The sequence below is a fragment of the Vigna angularis genome, chromosome 5 (genome assembly GCF_016808095.1).
Source record: "Vigna angularis cultivar LongXiaoDou No.4 chromosome 5, ASM1680809v1, whole genome shotgun sequence".
Taxonomy (NCBI): Eukaryota; Viridiplantae; Streptophyta; class Magnoliopsida; order Fabales; family Fabaceae; genus Vigna; species Vigna angularis.
Genome location: NC_068974.1, coordinates 4290421 through 4303357, shown reverse-complemented (window position 1 = coordinate 4303357; position 12937 = coordinate 4290421). Strand labels below are relative to the sequence as shown.

At 38.6% G+C, this 12937-nt stretch overlaps 1 long non-coding RNA gene and 1 pseudogene across 1 annotated transcript; both read right to left on the bottom strand.

Annotated features, from left to right (window-relative positions):
- Positions 1 to 4965: 4965 nt before the first annotated feature.
- LOC128196568 (uncharacterized) lies at positions 4966 to 11356 on the bottom strand. The gene is made up of 2 exons (XR_008249009.1): positions 11131 to 11356; positions 4966 to 5190 (listed from the first exon to the last, which is right to left on the bottom strand). It is a non-coding gene; the product is annotated as an uncharacterized LOC128196568 (long non-coding RNA).
- A 952-nt stretch (positions 11357 to 12308) lies between these two features.
- Positions 12309 to 12838, bottom strand: LOC108339146 (uncharacterized; annotated as a pseudogene).
- Between the last annotated feature and the right edge of the window lie 99 nt (positions 12839 to 12937).

Genomic DNA, 12937 nt, shown 5'->3' with positions numbered 1-12937 from the left:
TGGAGAAAAAGTTGAAGGAAAGAGATGTTTCATCTGCAATGATCCGGGACAGTTTGCTAATGTCTGTCCAAGGAAAAAGAAAGTGGGTGAACCACAACAACAAGATTCTGCTGAAATAAAACCTCGGGCAACAGGAAGAGTGTTTGCAATGTTTGCTGAAGAGGCTACTAAGCCAGGTACATTAATCTTACACACATGTATGTTGTTAGGAGAAGACGTATATGTTTTGTTTGATTCTGGAGCCACACACTTCTTTATATCCCTAGCATGTTTAGAAAGACTCGGATTAATGATGTGTGATCTAGGGTGTGAATTAGTAGTTTCTACACCAGCATCAGGACCAGTTACGACCAGTTCAGTCTGTGTCGGATGCCCAATCCAAATTGCAGGACGCAAGTTCAAAGTGAACTTGATCTGCTTACCCCTTCAAAATCTAGACACTATTTTGGGAATGAATTGGTTGACTGCCAATCACGTTCTTATTAACTGCGGGAAATAAAAGATAGAGTTTCTAAATTTGAATGATTTAGAACTAAACTCAACTCGGGTCGTTGCAAAGGATATCAAAGATGGAGCTACTTGCTATGTAGTGTTAGTTCAGGAGAAAAGAGAGAATACTGAAGAACAAATCATCGGAATACCTATGGCTTATGCATCTAGGTAGTTGAAGGCGCATGAGAAGAACTACCCAACGCATGACATAAAACTTGCAGCAGTAGTATTTGCATTAAAGACATGGAGACACTACCTCCATGGGGCAAGTTTACAAGTTTTTAGTGACCATAAGAGTTTAAAGTACTTGTTTGACCATAAGGAGTTGAACATGCGACAAAGAAGATGGATGGAATATATGAAAGACTATGACTTCGAGCTTTTATATCACCCAGGAAAAACCAATGTGGTGGCAGATGCTTTGAGTAGGAGACAAGCTCAAATAACAACACTGATGGTGAAGGAATTAGAACTGTTAGAAAAGTTACGTGATATGAACTTGGGGTTGCAATTAACCCCAAATCATATATGGTGTGGTCATTTGGCAATCACTAGTGACTTCTTAGAACAAGTGAAGGTTGAGCAGTCAATGGATCAAGAGTTGCAGCAAAAGATCAGGTTGTTGGACACCGATCAAGCCAAGGAGTTCGTTCTAAGTAAAGATGGCATTTTTCGATTTAAGAACAGAGTGTGTATACCTGCAAAGAGTGAATTGAAACATTTAATTTTGGATGAAGGTCATAAAAGTCGTATTAGCATACATCCAGGTATGACTAAGATGTATAAGGATCTAAAGGAGTCATTTTGGTGGAATGGTATGAAGAGGGATGTGGCCGAGTTTGTAGCAGCCTGCTTGGTGTGTCAAAAGGCAAAACTGGAGCATCAAAAATCGGGAGGGATGTTACGACAGTTAGACATTCCTCAAGGGAAGTGGGACAGTATCTCGATGGACTTTGTAACACATTTACCAAAATCATCAAAAGGTCATGATTCTATCTGGGTTATCGTTGATAGACTAACCAAGAGCGCTCACTTTTTGCCCATTAATCAACGTATGTCACTAGAAAAGTTGACGGAGTTATACATCGGGGAAGTAGTGAGGTTGCATGGCATACCAACAAGCATTGTGTCAGACAGAGATCTAAGGTTTACTTCAAGGTTTTGGTAGACGCTACAGAAGGCTCTAGGAACATAGTTGAGGATGAGTTCAGCTTATCACCCTTAGACTGATGGTCAAACAGAAAAAACTATTCAGTCTTTGGAGGATTTGCTAAGAACTTGTGTATTAGATCATCTCGGAAGTTGGAATGAGATACTACCATTAGTAGAATGTACTTACAACAACAATTATCATTCCAGTATTGGTATGCCTCCATATGAAGCTTTATATGGAAGAAGATGTAGAACACCGTTATGTTGGTTTCAAGATGGGGAAGCACTGACAATAGGACCCGAGCTATTACATCGAACCAGAGAAAAGATAAAATTAATCCAAGATCGGATGAAAGCAACTCAAAGTAGACAAAAGTCATATGCCGACAAAAGGAGATGACCGTTAGAATTTGAGGCAGGAGATCATGTATTCTTACGAGTAACACCTACTACAGGAGTCGGGAGAGCTATCAAGATGAGAAAACTGACACCAAAATTTCTCTGACCGTATCAAATTTTCAAAAAGATTGGGCCAGTGGCTTATGAGATAGCATTACCACCTCGATTGGCAAATTTAAATAACGTTTTTCATGTATCCCAACTGAGGAAGTATATTCCAAATCCAAAGCATGTGTTGGAAGTTGATGAAATTCAGCTCAGGGAGAACTTAACAATGGAGGTTGGACCAGTACGTATACTAGATGTTCAAATGAAAAAGCTAAGAAGAAAGGATATTTGCACGGTAAAGGTACTTTGAAATGAAGACACATAGGAAATGACTTGGGAATTAGAAGAATTTACCATAAAAGAATATACATATCTCTTTTGTTAAATACATAAATTTTCGAGGACAAAAATTTTTGTTGTTGGGGAGATTGTAAGATCCTGAAAATATTTGTAATTCAGATACTAGATTAAAAAAAATGGTAAAAAATGAATAGTAAAATGTGAATAGTAAAAAGTGATTAGTAAACAAAAAATTATTAATTTGTGGAAGGGATAAGTATTCCATGTTGCCTTGAGTCATAAGAGATCATAATTCATCAAATTGTGAATAAAAAGTTATTTTTGTAATAGTAAAATGAATAGTAAAAATGAATAGTAAATTTTTTTTCTATAAATAGCCAAGGGGGGAAGGCTGAAAATTTACACCAAAAACTTAGAAATATTTTAGAGAAGAGAGTTGGAAGAATTTCTAGTTGCAAAGGGGACATTCTAGAAGTTTTTGGGGAACGAGGAGATTAAGTCTGTAATAGAGGTAAGGGAAGCTACTCTTGAATCTTGAGTATATAATACTTTGCTTTTGTCTAATTCTAAATCTTGAATATGGAGTATTTTGTTTCTGGATGATCTTGAATTATGAATGAGAACATGTTTGTGTGATGAGACCCAAGTTTGATGGTTGTAAAACGTGATGTTGATTCTGTTATGCTAATTGTACGTTATTGTTACTTAGAACATTTAGTTATTTCTTTTGCAATTTTGGAAGGATGAGAAGTTGTCTAACCGGATCTGCCAGATTCAACTTCTTGTTTCCCAAGAGCTTTTATTGTTTCTTATCTCTTTATATTGTATTTTGGAAGAACGAAAAGTTGTCTAACCGGCTCTGCCAAATTCAACTTCTTTTTTCCCCAGACCTTTTATTTCTTATTTATATTGTATTTTTGGAAGGATGAGAAGTTGTCTAACCGGCTCTGCCAGATTCGACTTCTTGTTTCTCTAGAAATTTTATTGTTTTATCTTTTTTTTATTGCATCTTTTTGAAAGGATGGGAAGTTGTCTAACCGGCTGTGCCAGATTCAACTTCTTGTTTCCCCTGAATTTTTATATTAAGATTATTTTGATGGTAGGGGAGCAAATCATTTCTTACATATGATATTTATACATATTATGATCATGAATATGAGTTATGAACATGTTAAAATTTTGGTAATGGTAGTTATCTATTCACTTGTGTAAATTTAGTTTTCATGATTATAATTTTTCTTATTTTCGAGTTACTGTGGTAAAACATTCCTTTTAATTGCTTTTACCGTTGGATTTAGCTAAAATTTTAATATATGAATCCTAAGACTTATTTCTTCACTTTGACCGTTCGGATCATTAATTAAGAGTCTGTACTTGAAGAAATAAGTTCTGCATGTTTGAGTAAATTAATTACCCCTATTATTGTGTTACTGAGTCCTCTCGGTAAAATATAGATTCTGTTCTATTTGACCGTTAGATCAACCTGAAAATTTGATATATGATTCCTAAGATATATTACTATAATTTGACCGTTCGGATTCGTAATTAGAAGTCTATGTGTTGAGAAATAAATTTCAAAATTTTGAAATGTATGATGAACACTATATTTTTGTTCTTAAGTTATCATGGTAAAAACTTCATATATATTTCATTTACCTTTACATTAAGCCCAAACTTTAATATGTAGTTCCTAAGATATGTTGATGTATTTTGGCTGATCTATGACCTTTGATTGGTGAAAATATGTTGAGTTATACTCGTTATGAGAAAAATGAGTTTATAATATGAAGTATGATATCTAGTAATATGTTTAATTTATTGACACCAAAACGGGTTATTGTCAATTTATGATTAAAGAATAAACATGATTTAGTTAAGTTGATAAGATGGTATGAATTATTGATTTTATGAAATGTTGGAGTGAATATAAGAAATCATTACTTATGAAATGATGTTTACTACTGGGAGTAGTATGTTCGGTTTATACCATGGGAGCTTGATGTGAGCAAAGTAACACCCGAGGTTTATGAAAGCAGGTAGAAAGTAGTCTGACCATAAGTCTTTGACATAAACATATGATTCGTAAGTTTTATAGAAGCAGGCAGAGAGGGGTCTGACCATAAGGCTTCAGAAAGTTTTATAGAGCAGTCTGACCATAAGGCTTCGTGAGTAAGCATGGTATACTTGGAAGGTTTATGAAAATGAGAAAGATGATGAATTAATGACATCGGGATAATGGTATTTATAAATTGCAGAAATACATGATTGAAACATTTATATTATAAGTAAGTTTAATGATTGTATGATATGGTTGACTTACCCTTATTTGTTTGTGCTATGATCATATAACTCATGTTATATATGAGCAGATAATGTTGCAGATGCGGTTGAAAAAGCTCAGAGATGATGAGAGAGATGCGGGGAAAAACTTTCAGGGATTTTTTTGTAAAAAGAATAAATTTGCATTGGAAAAATATGTTGTGTAAGACTTATAAGTTTAATTTTGAATTTATGTGAAGTGGTGAAGACTATATTGTTTAAAGTTTGTAAGTTTGGAACTGTACTTTGGAAGAATTGAAATAAAGTTTGATTGTTTATATCAGATATCAAATTAATTTAGTCTTTACTACCAATAATACCCTTTAAATTATTTGGGGTGTTATAGTATGTCCCAGAGTGACATCGTTACACAACTCCTCTAATTCTAAGTTGCGCTCAGACTCGGGTATAGGGCCTCACTCATGATATGCATAGTGTCTGTGTGCGAAGGGAGAAAGTAATGCATACCCGAACCTTCACCTGCAATACAACCAGAAAAAATCCCAAGCAGATATAAACATCTTTTCTATCCTAGGGTTCAATATAGAACAATCAAAATAGTTCACACGTAATTACTTCATATATCAAACATAGATAAAGAAAAAGGGAAGAAAGACACAAAGAAAAACCACATCGAAATCGCACATCTAATTAAATGGCCTGACTCTCTGACGTCCCCAGTGGAGTCGCCATCTGTCGCAACCGAAATCGCGACGGGACGACGACCCGAAAAAAGAAACGGGTTTGAAAAAGAGATTTGGAGTCGCCACCATAGTTTATTCTGGAAAACTACGGAAAAACCATAAAATGATAAGACATGATCTGCAAAAATGAGATTCTAAATTCGGGAGTCGATTACGTGTAGGGAAGGTATTAGCACCCTACAATGCCTGCCCTAAGGCAGTACCTTTAACTAAATACGCGAATGTGGTGTGGTTTTCAAAATGCTTAACTATCCCCTAAAATAAAACTCTAAAGAAACAAAATATATTTTTTAGTTTTTTGTACCCGACAAGGATTGACTTTGCTCCTACGTATTCTCATTCAGAATGAGAAATCAGGGTTACGTAGTTCTTTTGAAACTGCTTGAAAAGTTTGTTTAAAAAATTGTTTGAGAAATTTGTTATGGATAAATTTGGATTTTTGGGAAGTGAACCTGATAAGGACTAGCCTTGCTCCTCCGTATCTCCACTTTTGATGGAGAATCAAGGATCACGTAGTTCTGGCTAGCAATATTTTAAAAATGTGGATGTTTTTAGTTTTTGAAGATTTTATATTTTTTTTTGGTATTTTCGATGTAATATTTAGATTTTTTGCGTAATGAGCACTAGGCTGATGCGTACGATCGCACGAGCACTCACACGATTTTTTTTGTTTATTTTTATATTTTGGGTAATGAATACTCCTACCGATATTTATATCATTACATATTTTTTAAAGTTTTATATATTTTTTTTTCTTTTTTTTATGCAAAACAAAACAAACAAATCTAATAGATATAAATAAAACAAAGGGGTGGGGTTATCATACAAGGGATTACATACAGTAAAAAAAACTAATAAATAGAGGAGCAAAAGAAACAATCCAAAAATAAAGCAAGAGAAACAATCCAACAAGAAATAGGGGTGCAGAGCTAAAAACCAGCGGTGCGGGGTAAAATTGAGGCTCTTTAGTTTGGGCCCTAATCCTCTTTCCTCCAACTTTGTATCTACCAAGGTGTAAAGATGAAAACGGAGGTGCAATTGAGTAGCAATTGAGTATTTGCTTGTGAGGACCAAGTCCAATTCTTCTTCTTTTATTTTAGGTTTAATACCCAATTTTGTCCCCACTTTGGTTCGGAAATCTCAAGTTATGTCAGATCAACAAAAAGTTAGTAACTTATTACCATTGCCATATTTTTTTATGTTTTAAACCTTAATGTGTTTTATTTTAACTTGTATAGCTTCATGTTGACATGACCACATTACCATTTCACTTCTTTATGTATGCAATTTTTTTACTACAAACACTGATTTGTCTTTTAAAAATTTGCAGTTGGTCTGGAGAGAAAATTTTTGAGGTCAGACACATTTCAATGATGAGTGACAAGTATGTCGTTGACATAGATAAACTGGAATGCAGTTGCAGAAAGTGGAGTTTAACAGCTATCCCATGTTGTCATGCACTAGCTGCCATGACATTTATCAACATCAATGGAGAAGACTACGTGCCACATTGGTTTACAAAGTCAACCTACCAAGAAACATACATTCCAATCATCTACCCTGTCAATGGTCCTCAGCTATGGGAAAAAACTTCTCAGCCTGATGTTTTGCCTCCAACTAAAAGAGTGTTGCCTGGTAGACCAAAGAAGAAGAGAAGGCTAGAGGCTTGGGAGCTAAAGAAGGATGACACACAACTGAAGCAAAATGGAACTCGTAAGAGATGTTCCATATGTAGACAGGTTGGTCATAAAAGAAATAGTTGTCCACAAGCTCCTCCAGCAAACCAAACTCAATATCAATCAAGTGAGCAACCTGCAACCCAACCTGAACAAAGTCAGCCAATTACTGGACCAAGTCAACTTACTCAATGCGTTTTGGAACATACTCAGCCATCTACAACACAAGTTTAAAACTGATTTAGAACTGACAGTATGTTTAGCTTAAGTGATGGCTATTTTGTAATCACAAACATATATTTTGTAATCACAGACATGTATTTTGTAATCACAGACATCTGCTTGGTAAACTGTCAGACGTGGATTTGAATTCCACTTTGTAATTTCAATGACAGCTTTTGTTTTCATTATGATGTAATTATGAATGTGATAACGGTAATTTTTACCATTATCTTTGAACCAATTTTCGTACCAAATCCTCCTTTTGAAGCTTTTGTTTAATATCTACCAATTTTCGTACCAAATCTACCAAATTGGGCGCCCGGCGCGAGTTTACAGCGAGTCTCACCCACGACGCTCGCCCAGCACGAGAGGACGCTCGTCCAGCACGAGAGGACGAGCGTCCAGCGAAGACGCGCAGAGGACGCTCGTCCAGAGAAGACTCTCAGCGGACGCTCGCCCACTCGCTCAGAACGCTCGCCAGGATAAGTGGACGCTCGTCCAAGAGTAGAAGCACGAGCGGACGCTCGTCCCAGCCAGGTAGAAATGGACGCTCGTCCCAGCCAGGTAGAAGAGAACGCTCGTCCTGTCATAGGACGCTCGTCCTTCAGAAGCGGACACTCAGAAGTGGATCCAGCAAGGAGAAGAGGACGCTCGTCCGGAATTGGAACTGCAAAAGTGAGTCTAGGCTCTTTCTATCAAGGAATTGGGTCTGAGTATAATAGGAAGGTTGACAAACGCAATCAATTGATGAAGTAGTAATGTGAATTTGCATGATAGCGTAGTAATTACCATCATTCTCCAACATCTCATCCATATTGTTTCATTATCCATCAACCACTTTCAATCTTTAAGCCTCTAAGACGTTCATTTTATCACATATTTATGAATTCAAATTGTATACAGATTTTTCTTTTTGGATTACAGAAGCCACTTCCTCATTTTATTGCCAGTTACACACCACTTCCTCATTTTATGTTGTATATATCAAACTAAATGTAAATTCAAACCATAATTTCAGAAGCTTGAATTCAAATTTCACCTTCATTTGATAACATCATATTACAATTTGTCCAAAGTGCTCTTCACATAAACTATCTAACAGAACACATCATGGACTTTTAAACAAAAAACATACAACAATGATATTAATCAATCCCAGAAAACATATCATTGTTATTAACATCTTCTCCCTTTTTTGACATTCCCTAACACATTTCTCCAGACTATTAATCTTCCTCCTTTGCCTTGCAATAGTACTAACAGTATCATCTACGCAATCTTCACTAAGCCATTTAAAGAAATTGCATCCTTGAAGTTCTTCATTTCTTGTCCGCTTGTAGTTAGGGCAGCCCCAGAATTGTTTCCCCTCGTTCTTAATTGTTTTTGCCACTCTCAACACAGCAGCCTCCCCACAGTGGCATATTTGGCTTCCAACCAATCCTTTGGATGAACCACCACGACAGCTCCCCCATGAGCAAGACGAACAACCGTGATTCGAAGACATTGCGAACCCCAAAGAGCGAACCCAAAAGAGCAAACCCCAAACAGAGACAACCACTGACAACGAAGAAGAACTCGCCAACCGCGAACCACCACTGCTCCGTCTTCCCGCGATCACTGCCTGCCTCTGTCTTCTTTCTCGCACACGGACATGCCCTAATCTCGAACAAATCACCCCCAAATCCTTTTATCCCCAATTTTTAATAAAACCCAATTTGAAAATGGGGAACCCTAACACCACGTAAGCACGCAAACAATTGCGTCTTGACACCTCACCAAAGACAAATGCCACATCATCAGCCCACTAACTCCGTTTCCTTCTATTTAACGGAAGGGACTCATTAGACTCAAATAATTACAAGTAAGGATCCATTGCACTCACATTTCTATAAAGGGACTAACTTGAGATTTCCGAACCAAAGTGAGGACAAAATTGGGTATTAAACCTTTATTTTAATTTTGTTGGCAGAAAGGCTTAAGCCCAAAATGAAAGGGAGTGCAGGGATATAATCCAGGAGTGCAAAAAAAATAACTGAGGCTCTCCTTTTTTAGTTCAGGGTGGGCTCGAGCCTAGACAGAGAATGGACAGAGGGTGCGCGGGTGAGAAACGGGGAGTGCGCGAAGAATTGGCTTGAACACTTCCATCCTCATAGCTTTAGCCTTTCTTTCCCATTGACCTTTGCTGAATGTTTCACTGATCATTTTTTCTACAAAACTCCAAACGTAATGAAACTTTTTTTCATAGAAACTAGATTTAGAGGGTTTTTATTTGATAACTCACATAATTTTTGAACATCTGGACTAGCTGCAGCTCAATTTTGAAATCAGGCTTGACTGTTTCGTTTCTGGCACTGACCTTGGTCTATTGTTTGGCTCATCTTTTTCCACATAACTCTAATTGCAATGAAACTTTTTGGGTTAGATTCTAGACTCAAAGGGCTTTCATTTGAATACTCACACATAATTTTTGGATCTCTGGACTAGCTGCAGCTTAATTTTGAAATCAGGCTTGACTGTTTCGTTTCTGGCACTGACCTTGGTCTACTGTTTCGCTCATATCGTTTTCCACAGAACTCTAATTGCAATGAAACTTTTTGGGTTAGATTCTAGACTCAAAGGGCTTTCATTTGAATACTCACACATAATTTTTGGATCTCTGGACTAGCTGCAACTCAATTTTGAAATCAGGCTTGGCTGTTTCAGCCCCTACTGCTGTATTCACGTTCCTTTTCCCTTTGCTGGACTTGTGTGCAGCTTATTCACACACTTCTACCCTACTCTCTTTACTCTACCCTCTTCTGGAACCTCCCCGTTTGCACATTTCACTTTGAAATGCATGAGACCCAAGGTCTCTTCTCTGAGCAAGAAAACTGGATCTGCATCCCCTATGCACACACATGCCGTTGCTCCCGTCCGACCAGTCACCGTGCCACCGCCTCCTCTGGACCAACCACCGCGTCGCGGCTTCTCCGGACCAGCCACCACGCCGCTGCTTCTCTCTCGTCTCTCTGCGCGATCGGCGACCCAGGGAGGAGTCCGTCCTCCACCGCTTCACGCACACAGACCGTCCCCTAATCGACCATCACCAACCACGATCCAAGGCGCCACCAAGGCGGAGGCGTGCTGCCGTAGCTGTCGTCGCTCTTCCGCCGCTGTCAGCTGCTGCCAAAGCTTTACCAGAAGCAACCCAACTTCATTGTGCCTCTCAGTATTCCCGTTTTTGGTTCTTTCTTTTTTTTGTTTATGAAGGATACAATTAGGTGAAGAAGGGAAGATTCGTCTGTGGTTTGGAAAAAATGGAGGATGAAACGTGATGGCTAGTGCGAGTATGACGGTCTCTGTTTTTGGTTGTTTTTTTATGGTTCCTATTGAATGCAAGTGGGCAGCGTGAGAGGTGAAGAGTAGTGTGAGAAGTGTATGATAGATGATGAAGGCGTTGAGTTGAGGTGGTTACGGGTGAGAGGAGTCAAAGATTGGGGTTGATATGGTTACAGTAGGCAGAGGCTAAAAAATGAGTGAATGAAGATGGTGGTGATTGGTGGATATGGGATCATGAGTATTCTATTGTGTTTGGATCGTTGGGAATGGACGAACGGCAGGGGAGGGCACCAAAGCAAACCAGACAATATGTACATATTGATATAATTACATAGCAAGCAAACCATGCCCAGCGTTATCAAATCAAATGGAAATAGATATCAATCCGATGCAAGCAGACAATAGCCATCAATAACCCAAACATTCATAGTATACGAGCAATTTAAGAGAGAAGACTTACCTTTCGAGTCGTGATTGGCAATTTAAGAGAGAAGACCTACCTTTCGAGTCGTGATTCCCTCCCCGTTGTGTGCTGTTTTTTCCAGAGAATGGATGATCCCCTCTTTTTTCTTTGTATGCCCATGAAAGCTCTCTGATCTCTTCCCCCGTGGTGTCCTCTCTCCAAAAAAAAATCCTCCTCCCGATCTCTATGAAACCATCTTTTTAAAGAAACATGTTGCCACTGTGTCGCTCAGGCACATCCCCTGATACGAGATACTCCTCTTAGATCCAGGAAATAAAAAGCAAAATAACTAATAACAATAAAAGTAAATAAATATATAGAAAAAAAACAAAATGATAAAAATAAAAATAAACACCACAAAATAAATAAATAAAAAAAGGTAAAAGAAAAATAATAATAATAATAAAAGTAACAAATAAAAATAACCGAAAAAAAGAAAAGAAAAATCACAACAAAAAAACCTTCTTTATTTCTTTTTAATTCTAGACGTTTTTATCGATCCGGACGAAATTGGGTATTGACACCCACAAATCCACTCAAAAAGACAATTACAAAATTATCCTCAAATCCATTCAAATCATCTCCCCCAAATACACCCAAAAGAACAAAGCCTTAATGTTTACTCATTACATCCCTTATTAATAGTTTTGATCTCTTATATCTTTTATTGTTGATAGTCCGATCTTTATTTTTTAAAACCTTCTATATCCAATACTAAAAGAATATATATTACTATGGTTAAATATGTTTTTAATCTCTAAACTATCAAGCGAATTTGTTTTTAGTCCCTCCTTCAAACTAAACTACATTTTGATCATTTTCCTTAAGAAAACCATAATTTTTCGTCCTCCAAAACTAACGGCGTTAAAAATAAGCTGAGGTGGTTAACGGTGGTATGACACGTCATTTTTTTTTCTGACACCAGTTAATCTGTCTCAGCTGCTCTCCCGCCCTCTCCCTCTAACTCTACCATAGCCACCTCTGGCGCCACCTCGAACATCTCCGGCGCCACCATCAACTGTGAAACCCCCATGTGCAACCACCCTCCACCACACTCACCTCCATAGCCAACGTAAAACCTCCATCTCCACTGCCAAAAAAATCCCCAACGCGTATCAGTTCATCTCCTCCCACCACCATAGAGACCCAAATCAGAAAACTAAAATCACCCAAACCTTCATCAGCGCAACGCCCCCCCACCCACCCACTGCCCCATCAGCCCAACATCGCTTCCACCCGCTGCCCCTTCTCACGCCGCTTCCTCAAATTCCTCACCATGTCCCTCACCGCAACACCTTCCAAAAATACCACCACAGCCACTGCCCTCAACACCCTACCCCCATGCCCCCACAACTTCACGTCTCCCCAATCCCTCTCCGATTGGCTCAAACCCCGCCTATCCTCCGAGTCCTTCGCCTCGTTGGGCGTCAAGCTCGGCACCAAAAACGTGCACAACCTCTAACTCAAACTCTCTCAGGGAGAAACCTCCTCGCCGATTCCAGTCCTCCGATTCGGACAGTCCACGTCATCCTCATCTGTGTCACCACCAAACACGGCAAGGTCCTCATCGAGTCACACCAGGAGTTCTCCGATGGCAACATTTGGAAGCGCTACAGGCCCTTATCGGAGAAGATGAAGCACAACGAGGACCCCGAGTCCGCCGCTATTAGAGGCATTTTCGAAGAGCTTGGCTCTACAGTTGTTGGTGCAAGACCCAATCCCAAAATCGCTGACACTGTCACCATCGATCTCAATTCGTACGAGATGCGGGTCGAGGAGCGCGATTCGGGTTCGTACCCGGGTTTGCCTGGTTGGGTGTTTTGTTGTTTCCTTCTTGAATGTCA